Source organism: Callospermophilus lateralis, chromosome X (genome assembly GCF_048772815.1).
Source record: "Callospermophilus lateralis isolate mCalLat2 chromosome X, mCalLat2.hap1, whole genome shotgun sequence".
NCBI classification, from domain to species: Eukaryota; Metazoa; Chordata; class Mammalia; order Rodentia; family Sciuridae; genus Callospermophilus; species Callospermophilus lateralis.
In genome coordinates, this window is record NC_135325.1 from 2,292,663 (window position 1) to 2,303,209 (window position 10,547).

Consider the following 10,547-nt stretch of genomic DNA (forward strand, 5'->3'; position numbering starts at 1 on the left):
TCTTTCTATTTTTTACTTCCCTGCCATGAGGTGAGTTTGCTCCACCATATACTTCTGCCATGATATATGGCCACAGGCCCAAAGCAAAGGGACCAATCAATCATGGACTAAAACCTCCAAAACTGTGAGCTGAAATAATCCTTTTATTTTTGTAAGTTGATTATCTTTATTATTTGTTATAGTGATGAAAATCTGTCTAACATACTTGTGAATAATTGTTTTTAGCTTTTCATTTGTTGAATTAATTGATAATCACTTTTAAGGTATGTACAGAGTCCTGAGAAAGATAACAAAGAAAATATGAGATTTTTTTTTCATACTGACAGAACTGAAACCTGATGAGGAAGAAGTGACTCTTTATTATTTGGTTGGTTGGGTTTTTTTTTTCAGTTCTGGGACCAAAACCAGGGCCTTGTATATACTAGGCAGGTACTCCACACTGAGCTACATACATAGCCCAAGAAGTGACATACTGTGTTAGTTGGCTTTTCATCTCTGTGACAAAATACCTAAGAAAAACAACTTAAAGGAAGAAAGATTTATTATGGCTCATGGTGTCGGAGGTGTCAGTTCATAGTTCACAGTTCATAGTTGACTGGCTTCACTGTTTCTGAGAAGGAGGGGGGCCTGTGTCAAGATAGAGTCCCCAAGGACTCACCCCCAAGGACCCACTGCTTTCAATTAGGTTATACCACCTAGTTTCCACTACTTCCAGTAGTCCATTCAGCTATGAATCCATCAGTGGATTAATCAGGATCCAATCATTTCCTGAAAGTCCCACCTGTGAACTTTACTACATTGGGGACCAAGCCTTCAATGCATGAGTCTTTGGGAGACATTCTAAATCCAAACCATAACACTCATTTAAGTATCCATGTTCGATATTTGTAGTCAATGAAACTATAAGGGCTTCTAGAGACTACCTAGTTTAACCCTCATCTTTAGCTATAGCCTAGGGATGTAAGGTGACTTCAACTCTGGTCTTCTAATTCTCTGTGTAGTTCTTTGGTTCTTTTAGCAAACATGAGAATTCATACTATGCATCAGATGTGGGTGTAATCTTGAACAAGATATCAAATTCACTGTTCAGGCAGCCAATAGTGCCCAGGAGAGATACACAAATTACATGCCAAATTAACAAAAAGAATGACAGTTGTAAAAATATCTGTGGGAGGAACACCAAACCCTGTCCCCAAGTTACAAAGCAGCACAGTCTTACAAAATTATAATGCAAAACCACATTATTTAAAATTTTCTGGAAGTTATATTAAAAAATTAAACTGATGCAATTTACTTTTATTGTATTTTCTTTAACCCATACTATCCAATATATTATCATTTCAACATATAATCAATTTATAAAAATTAGATGTCTTACATTCTTTTTTCCTGCTAAGTTTTTGAAATTTGGTGTATATTTCACATTTATAGCATATCTCAATTCAGAATTGCCACATTCCAAGTGTTCATTAACCACATCTAGTAAGTGACTAACATATTGGGCAGAGCCTGTTGGTAAAAAGTTTCTTGGAGGATGATTAAGCCAGAAGAATAAAAAGTTAGCTTGGAAAATAAATGGACATGGGAGCATTGGAGACATCTTCTGGGCTTGAAGAACTAATAAACTCAAACACTCAATAGATTACAGAAGGCAGCATCTTCCAGAAAATGCATGGGATTCTTTGTATCCTCTCTTGCAATACAGGGCAACCATTTTTAGGGACGGGAAAGCTAGGGGGAGAAGTAGGTTTGGGGAAATAAGCTTGAGTTCAGTTTCAGACATGTTGATTTTGAGTTGTTTGGGGACAACCAAGTGGAACTGTGAGCTTCAAGAACTATAGTAGTTCAGAAACTTCTAGGTGGGTTGGACTACAGCACAGAAGCATCAGGAAGGAGATGAAAGTGTAATCAGTGTTTTAAAGGATGGGTAGACAATGTCAGTTACCCTACAGGAGCTGTAGGCTACACAGAGGAACAGACACAACAAAGCTAATTATTGGAATTACCAAAAGTTTGTGGACACCAAGTCAGCCTATATGTAACATTCACACCCCATTATCTCCTATAAACAAAATATGGTTACTTGTTATGCTAGAGTGGCATTTTGGTGTAGATGCAGACCTTTTATTAGAAGACTTAGATTTTCATCACTCATGAAATCAAGGTCCATTTTGTGTGGCTTAGGGAAATTTTATTAATTTAGCTGTTAAGATCATTTAAAAGTACATAATTTTTACTGAATAAGTTTTTACCCATGCCTAAAGTGGAATAAACTAAATTTAAACATCACACTTATTTTTCTTTTTTAATCCAAATTGTTAAAACATCCTCTAAATTTGTATATAAATTTCTAATATAGAATCTGAGCATGGGCAAAATTTAAAATTCCAGATTTTTAGTGGGGGAAACGAGTGAAATTGTTATATCCAAAATATTAATGTCAAATAAACTAATTTTAAATGGAAAAATACTGACCTCCCTGAACACATTTCTTCTGTTGTCTTAGCAACTACTAAAACTTATATGGGTGTACAGGGCACAATTACAAAATATGAAATTTTGGGGACTGGTAGAATGATAGTAAATGAATCAAATTGTGAAAGTTAGAATACACAATGGATAAATATAATTAGAAAAGGACCTAAATTAGTCTCCTTTCCAGAGGCAATGACAGAAGGTATATATTTTTATTCCATTCTTAAAAATTGACGAATATAAGGGAAGAATTTTTAAAATAAAGAGAAAAGTTATTTGCTCACAAAATGCAATCACTGCCTCATTTTCCTACTGGGTCCTTGGAGTTAAGGTGAGACTATACAATATCAGAGGAATGATTGGCTGGAGCCGGAGAAATACACAACCCTTAAGCTGGCATGCTAATGACTGAGCCTCTGGGTTGTCTATGCTAGAAAGGGCAGGGAGTGTGCTCTTTATCTCTGCTATGGCTTGGAAGGAAAGATTCACCAAGGATTAGTAATGCTAATATCAAGTATTTTATGGCTGCAATTCATTGTGGAACCTCTTGTAAAATCCTGTCAAACAAAATGGCTGTAAGAGCCACTTTTGTTTTGCTGCCAAAAGAACCATTTGGTTTCTGCTAATTTAGTTACAGGTTTAATCAGATATTTGCTTATTGCTCTCGGAAATTTCACTGTCCTAAATATCATGGCTCCATTATTGCCCTAGAAAAACTCCAGAGTTCAGTTTGATTCAGCTCTGTTCATTGGACTCCAAGTTGACATGAATCCCTATGCTAGTGGTACATAGATGAGTAGGGAGGCTTAACACCTCATAAGAGAACTAGGGTCACTTACAGTATAAAGTTAATAAGAACCCCTCCAATGGTGGTGCAACCAAGTAGCCCTGGTGCACCCATCAATCTTTACTGGCCACCTATCTATCTACTTATCTACAGTTGATTGTAATATAAGGTGCAATAGAGATACTGTGAAGAAGGTACTTATTACTGTAGAACAAGAGTTGGCAAACTTTTTCTGTAAAGGTTGAGATGGTAAATATTTTAGACTTTGCAATCTGTATGTGCTGTCACACTACACAACTCTGCCATTTTTGTGTGAAAGAAGTAATAGACAATACTTAAATGAATGGGCATGATTATGTTCCAATAAAATCTCACTTACAAAAATCAGGTAGCAGGCCCAGCTCATGGATTATAGTTTTCTAACCACTGGCTTGGGAATGCAGGGAGGAGACATCATTACTGAATGCTTGAGTCAAACCTTTGTGAGGGAAGAAGTATAAAAATTGGTTCTAACAGGATGCACAATATTTCTGTTGGCATACCTATTTTCAATGAAGTTTGTTCTTAGTTGTTGTCAAATTGTTTATGTATATTAGTATTCTGTCATCAGCTTTTATATAGGTTCCTTAAATATTGAGGCCAAGTGGTCATTTTCAGTTCTTAACAGAGTTTAGATGAATTCTAAGATATTAAGAATAGAATAGGGACTTCAGGAAATTTTCACTGAGCTTTTCATCTGCTTTTCTAAAGGTCGAAAGCCACTGCTAAAGATTAATAAAGACTATTCTTTTTAAAAATATTCTTTAGTTGTTGATGGACCTTTATTTCATTTGCTTATTTATATGTGGTGCTAGGAATCAAACCCAGTGCCTCACACATATGAGGCAAGTGCTCTACTGCTGAGCTACAACTCCAGCCCCAAGACTAGTCTCATTTATCATTTTGGAGTTGTAGATACTAATAGAGCTTCTGAAAGAGGCATTTAACTCGGGATCCACCCATCTGGGAACTCCAAGCTGAAATCTCCAGCAGTCATGGTTCACATGCTGTTTCAAGAACATGTGAAGAAGTTGGATCCTGGTAGCAGCTATGGTGGGTCTCATGTTGGCTAGCTCTCCTTGCCATCTTCCTTTCACTTCTAGAAACATAGCTTCTGGTGTGACTGTCTCCAATGGTGTCATCAGTGGTGTCCCAAGAAGAGAAGGGGACCCTTTGATTCTAGACCATAATGGAAGCTCTATATTAATGCTGAAAGGAAGTAAGTTAGCACTCCAGTTAAAGGGTGGTCATGATGGTTATGCATTAAAAACCTGAGATAACCATAAATATGAAGGGCCCTTAATATTCAGGAGACATACTTTGTTTTGCCTTGTTTTACCTGCTCAAATGAATTCTCATGGATTCTTTGACCTGAATCTCCCAAGATCAGTGCCAGGTAAGGAGTGGGCCTTCGTATCCATCCTGACAAATCCTGTCAGGGCAGTTTCATAGGCCTCACAAATACCTGTCAACTGCCACCCATCTGGGAACCCCAAGCTAAAATCTGCAGCAGCCATGGTTCACAGGCTGTTTCAAGAACATGTGAAGAAGTTGGATCCTGGCAGCAGCTATGGTGGCTCTCATGTTGGCTAGCTCTCCTTGCTATCTTCCTTTCGCTTCTAGAAACATAGCTTCTGGTGTGACTGTCTCCATTGGTGTCATCAAGGTGTTCAATGACATGAAGGTACACAAGTCTTTGATGCCAGAAGAAGTGAAGAAATGCAAGAAGGTGGTGCTCTTCTGCCTGAGTGAGAACAAGAAGAAGAACATCCTGGAGGAGAGCAAGGAGATCCTGGTAGGTGATGTGAGTCAGACTGTAGATGAGCCCTATACCACCTTTGTTATGATGCTTGCTGACGAGGACTGCTGCTATGACCTCTGTGACGCAACTTACAAGACCAAGGAGAGCAAGAAGGAAGACCTGGTGTTTATATTCCGGGCCCATGAGTCTGCACCCCTTCAGAGCAAAACGCCAGTTTTAAGAATGCCGTCAAGAAGAAGCTGACGGGGATCAAGCATGAATTACAAGAAAACTGCTACTACGAGGAGGTCAAAAATCACTTCACCCTGGCTGAAAAACTGGCAGACAGTGCCTTCATCTCTCTGGAGGGAAAACCTTTATGAACCTCCTCCAGTTCCCTGCATGGAACATCTGGCAGCCTCAGACCTGCACTAGGGTGTTGCAGGCTGTCTCCTTTATTCCAGACTGGACGGGCTGGGGGATCCCAGCAGGGGGAAGGCATTCCCTTTACCCCAGTTGCCAAACAGCCCTCCCATCCTTTGGAGTTTTCCCCTCCCTCCATCCCTGACTGCCCTGGCCTTCCCAAACTGCTTTTGATCTTCTGATTCCTCTTGGGTTGAAGCAGACCAAGCCCTCCCTAGGCACCAGGTTTGGGGTGGGGGCTATCTTTTTTTAAAGGACACTCCTACTCCCCACATCCCTACTTCTTGTCCCATCCTGCCAACTTTTATCCACAATACTGACTCTGTGCTGATCTGTTTAGTTCTCTGTATAAATGGAATATTGTGGAGATGATCCCTCCCTGTGCTAGCTGGTTCCCCTTCCTTTTCTCTTGGTCTTGACCATTCATGGAAGCAGGACCAGTAAGCAGGACCATTTGGACATTCAACTAAAAAACAAAAAAAGAGAACAATAAAAAGGCTTGTTAATGGGGAGAAGAAAAAGAACATGTGAAGGCCTGTTACTCAGGGTGTGGTCCTTGGTCCAGCAGCATCAACATTCCCTGGGAATTCATTAGTAACCCCAGTATCTTGATCCCTACCTTAGGCCTGTTTAATCAGAACCTGCATTTTTTTTTTGTTTGTTTGTAGTACTGGGGATTAAACCTAGGTCCTTGTACATACTAGGCAAATGTTCTACCTGAGCTACATCCCTAGCCCATTTATTTGTTTGTTTGTTTGTTTAAGTTTTGAGACAAGGCCTTGGTAAATTGCCCAGCTTGGCCTTGAACTTGCTATCCTCCTGCCTCAGCGTAAGGAGTAGCTGGGATTACAGGTGTACACCACTGCACGCAGCTAGAACCTACATTTTTAATAATGCTTAGATGATTCCTGTGCAGACTAAATGGAGAAGCCCTGCTGTAAGGGGCGCTTTTCATTATAAAAGGCTTTTCAGCATTTTTCTAATAAATGTATCAGCTAGTTGCTAAAATCTCTTTCCTGGAAACATTCACAGCTGCAGATATATTATTATTGTCAGTTGGAGGAGGAGATTTTTAGAACTTGTCTAATAAAAACTTAGCATGTCACACATGGTTACAATATAGCTCATTCCCTTTACCAAGTAAGTCTGTACACTTTGTAAATAAATGTGTTCCTTGCTGTGGAAATAATTACTCCATGATGTAGAAATATTGAGAGCTTATTGCCTTCCTAGTGTTTTCAGCTCATTTTGTCTCTATGACAGATCTTGGAAAAATACATGATGGTGTTTTGTCCTGATTTACAAAAGGATTATGTTTGGACATAAAAGGTAACAGAGCTTACTTGTGGCTCTTACTTGAGCTAAGGCAAGGGAATTCTGAATTTTTATTTGTTCAGCGATAATATGCCCATATTTGGAGCAGATGGAATGCAAAATATGAATAAACTGCAAATGGAAGCTGGGGAAGATGGATGAAAACAACGAAAACCTAATATTATTACTAATGGCACCATTTATCTTCTTTTAGTTTTTATTATGATTGCCATATACATATAATTGTCATCAAAATTGTTATGGAAATGTCAGGCCACAATGGGAAATTGTGAAAATTATATTTTTAATGTGGGCCTTCTCTTTCACCTCCAGAGTCTGAGATGGAGGCCAGCTCTTCCAGATTTTTCTAAAGACACAGGCCATAATTCAGTTTTCCTTATGTGGAGCAAGGAGACATAACGCTTACATTTTTAGTGCATTCTCAGCCTCACTTGTTCCCTCAATTTTTATTTAGACTGTTCGTTCTTTGAGGACAAAAGTTCATCATCTCTGTTTATCTGTCATAGTTCTACCCATTAAATGTTGCTCAAGGATGGCTGGGTGTGTGGCACATACCTATAGTCCCAGTGGCTCTGTAGGCTGAAGCAGGACAATCATGGGTTTGAAACCAGCCTCAACAACTTAGCAAGGCCCTAAGCAACTCAGCGAAACCCTGTCTCAAAATAAACTATAAAAAGAGTTGGGGATGTGGCTCAATGGTTAAGCACTCCTGGGTTCCATCCGTGGTATAAAAAAAAAAAAATGTTGCTCAACATAAGGATTTTCAAATGAACAAAATAAACATAAATAAAAGGAAGGTGATATTGGATGGGAAGCATCTACAAATTGGCTTCAATCATGATAGGAAAAGTCCTATATAATCCTTAGAATATATTTTCTCACTATGATCTTCACAGTTGTTTAAAGATGACAGGGGGAATGTTGGGGGGAGGAGGGAGAGGAAAGAAGAAGAGGAGGAGGAGGAAGCTCTGAATGATAGATATCTATTTTCCAATGTATATATTTGTATCCCTTATGAGGCTTTTTGTACTCTCTATTCTTATACATTTTTTATGATCTTGGAAATGTGCAGATATTGAGAAATCTAGTGAAATAGTACGTTTCCTTTGATATCTAGACTGGGAGTATTAAAAAATCATTTTAATTTCTGCACTTAGTATCAAGTATACATTTGTTCATTTATAGTAATAGTTCTGGAAAATTATGAGATGCCATGGAACTGCATGATGAATTCAGGGTTGTAATAAGAAGAGGCAACAGTCATGTAAATGTGGAAATGAAGGTGTGAATCTCTGTATTAAGCAATTCTAAATGAAAAGCCACTAGAAATCTTCCTAGAATTAGATAAAAAAATAAAGCACACTAGGTTTATATGTTTTGTTTACATTATATATAACCTGTTACAATATCACATAGATACTCTAACTCTAGGGAAGTGAAACAGATGACACATTTAACACCAGTGCATACAGGTATAACTAAGTATGCTGTAACTCTCTACCACACTTTGTTAAGAATATCAGCAGGTTTACTATAAACACCTGTGCTTAAGGGATTATAATTCAGCAGTAAAAATAAAAGAGTTTCCAGCAGACACGGAGATAGCAAACCAAACTCAGGCATGATTGGGATAAAAAGTAGGCACATTTAAGATAGGAAAATCAAGTCTTTGGTAATTAGATAAAACCCAAGTAAGGCTAAAACAATGATGAACATTATTTGGCATCATACCTCTTGATAGTAAAAACACTTTATAACATGATATTTGAAAGCATATATTAGTTTCTGGTCCCATTTGTTTCTCTCAGCTGCAAAAATTCTTGATTTGAATTTTGGAAAGCAGTCACTACAATGGGTTTTTCCATTATGGTTTGGAACTGAGTATGTTCCATATTTGAGATACCATTCATCCAAATAATGCCCTATTTGTAAGAGAAGATCAATGGTTCAGAGATTTAAAGCTTGCTATAAATATTCAGGTATGGGATGAGCTGAACTACAATGTACTATCTTTGGATCAAATGCTATGGTAAATAGAAATCTTATTCATTTTCCATGAGTGGTAATTGTTACCTCAGTGAAAAAATTGTATTGCAGAATTTGTGTATCTGGGTCTCTTCCAATCTTATTAAAGAGTATTTCCTTTGAAAAAGAGACCTGTTTAAATGATGAAGGTGGCATTTTGGAATTTGAAGGGACTTCAAAAATCATGTAGTCTAATGCCTTCATTCCATGAATAAGGTAAATGAGGAACAGAAATATAATTACTTTCCCAAGGCGACACTATAAATCAGAGTTCAGAAAACTATGGCTTGAAAGCCGAATATACATGTTTTTGTAAATAAAGTTTTATTGGAAAGAGCCATGTTTGTTAGTTTACATGTTGTTTACAGCCACTTTTGATTCAATGGTAGGTTTGAGTATTTGCAACAGAGACATTATAGCCTGTAAATCTGAAAATATTTATTCTCTGGCTCTTTACAGAAAAAGTCTGCTGAACTCCACTATAAATAGTGTACTTAGAACTCAGCCTCTAACTCCTAAGCCAGTGTTTTTTCATCTATTTCCATTTTGTTCACAAAAGTATATACACAGTTATATCAGTTCCTTCCCCTCTCTCTCTCCACTTCCTTCTTTTTTAACAGTTCCTCCCTTTTTATTCCTGTATGTACCTAATCAAAGATAATTTATAAGTAACATTTTGATTCTCTTACTCAGAAAAAAAGCTTAATGGAATAGGAGATAACTATTAAATAAATACACTTTTAACTTAGGATTATGAAAGTCATTAAGCAAGGCCAAGAAGATTGAGTGAACTGCAGTCAAGATAAGCAAATACTTTATATTGTAATCTACAAAAAATTAAAAATTATCAAAACATGAGCACGTTCCCAAGAACAGTGAAAATGTAATTTTCACATAGATAGCTACATGGGAAAATGTTTTAATTTTTTTATATACATGTTCATTGAAAAGCCAATTAGTTTTTAGTATGCTTGGTGAGTAGCAATATTAGGTTATAAGTCATCTATAGAGAAGTGAAATGTGAAGATGAATGCTATCTCTCAAATTGATGAGTGGTTGCAAAAGTGATTTAAAAACACATTTGAAAATTAGATTAGGCCATTTGGCATATTCAAGCAATGTTGTGTTTCATTAATTCTACAATCACTATCAAGTTCTATGACATGATGTATTTGGTGGATCCTGAGAGCATATTCTAGCTTCATATTACAGCTCAAAGCAAAAGACTAGGCCCCCAATGAAGTGGGGCAAGTATTTAATGATTGGTATGGGTTAAGAAGTGGTCTGTGTGGGAATAATTCGAGAAATGCAAGGCAGATTTTCCTGTCTCCCAATGCCTACTCTGTGAAATTCCCAGAGCAGGAGTTTAAATAAAGCTCAGGGTTCAGGAAACAACCCAGAACCAGAACAAGGTCCAGGTTGGGTAAATCATGATCCCTGCCTTCCTCAACAATGTTATAAGTTCCATGAAGGAAAGTAACTTGTCTGCCTCTCATATCTCTAGTACTGCACAATAACGCACACAAAAGTCCTCAATAAAATGTTTTCAGTGAATGAATGAGTGTAGTGTTATGAGGGCACTAAGTGTTTGGAAGAGAGAAAAAAGAGCTCTCAGACTGCAATATAGCCCATAAAAATGGGGATGTAGAGATAGGGTTGCTATATCACATACAGGACTGACCACAGAGCCTTGAAAACAGGGGTGGGTCATTGTTCAATGAA

The 10,547-nt window shown here is 37.6% G+C and overlaps 1 pseudogene; it reads left to right on the top strand.

Annotated features, from left to right (window-relative positions):
* The first annotated feature begins 4,934 nt into the window (after nucleotides 1-4,934).
* On the top strand, nucleotides 4,935-5,425 carry LOC143639400 (cofilin-1 pseudogene; annotated as a pseudogene).
* Nucleotides 5,426-10,547: the final 5,122 nt, after the last annotated feature.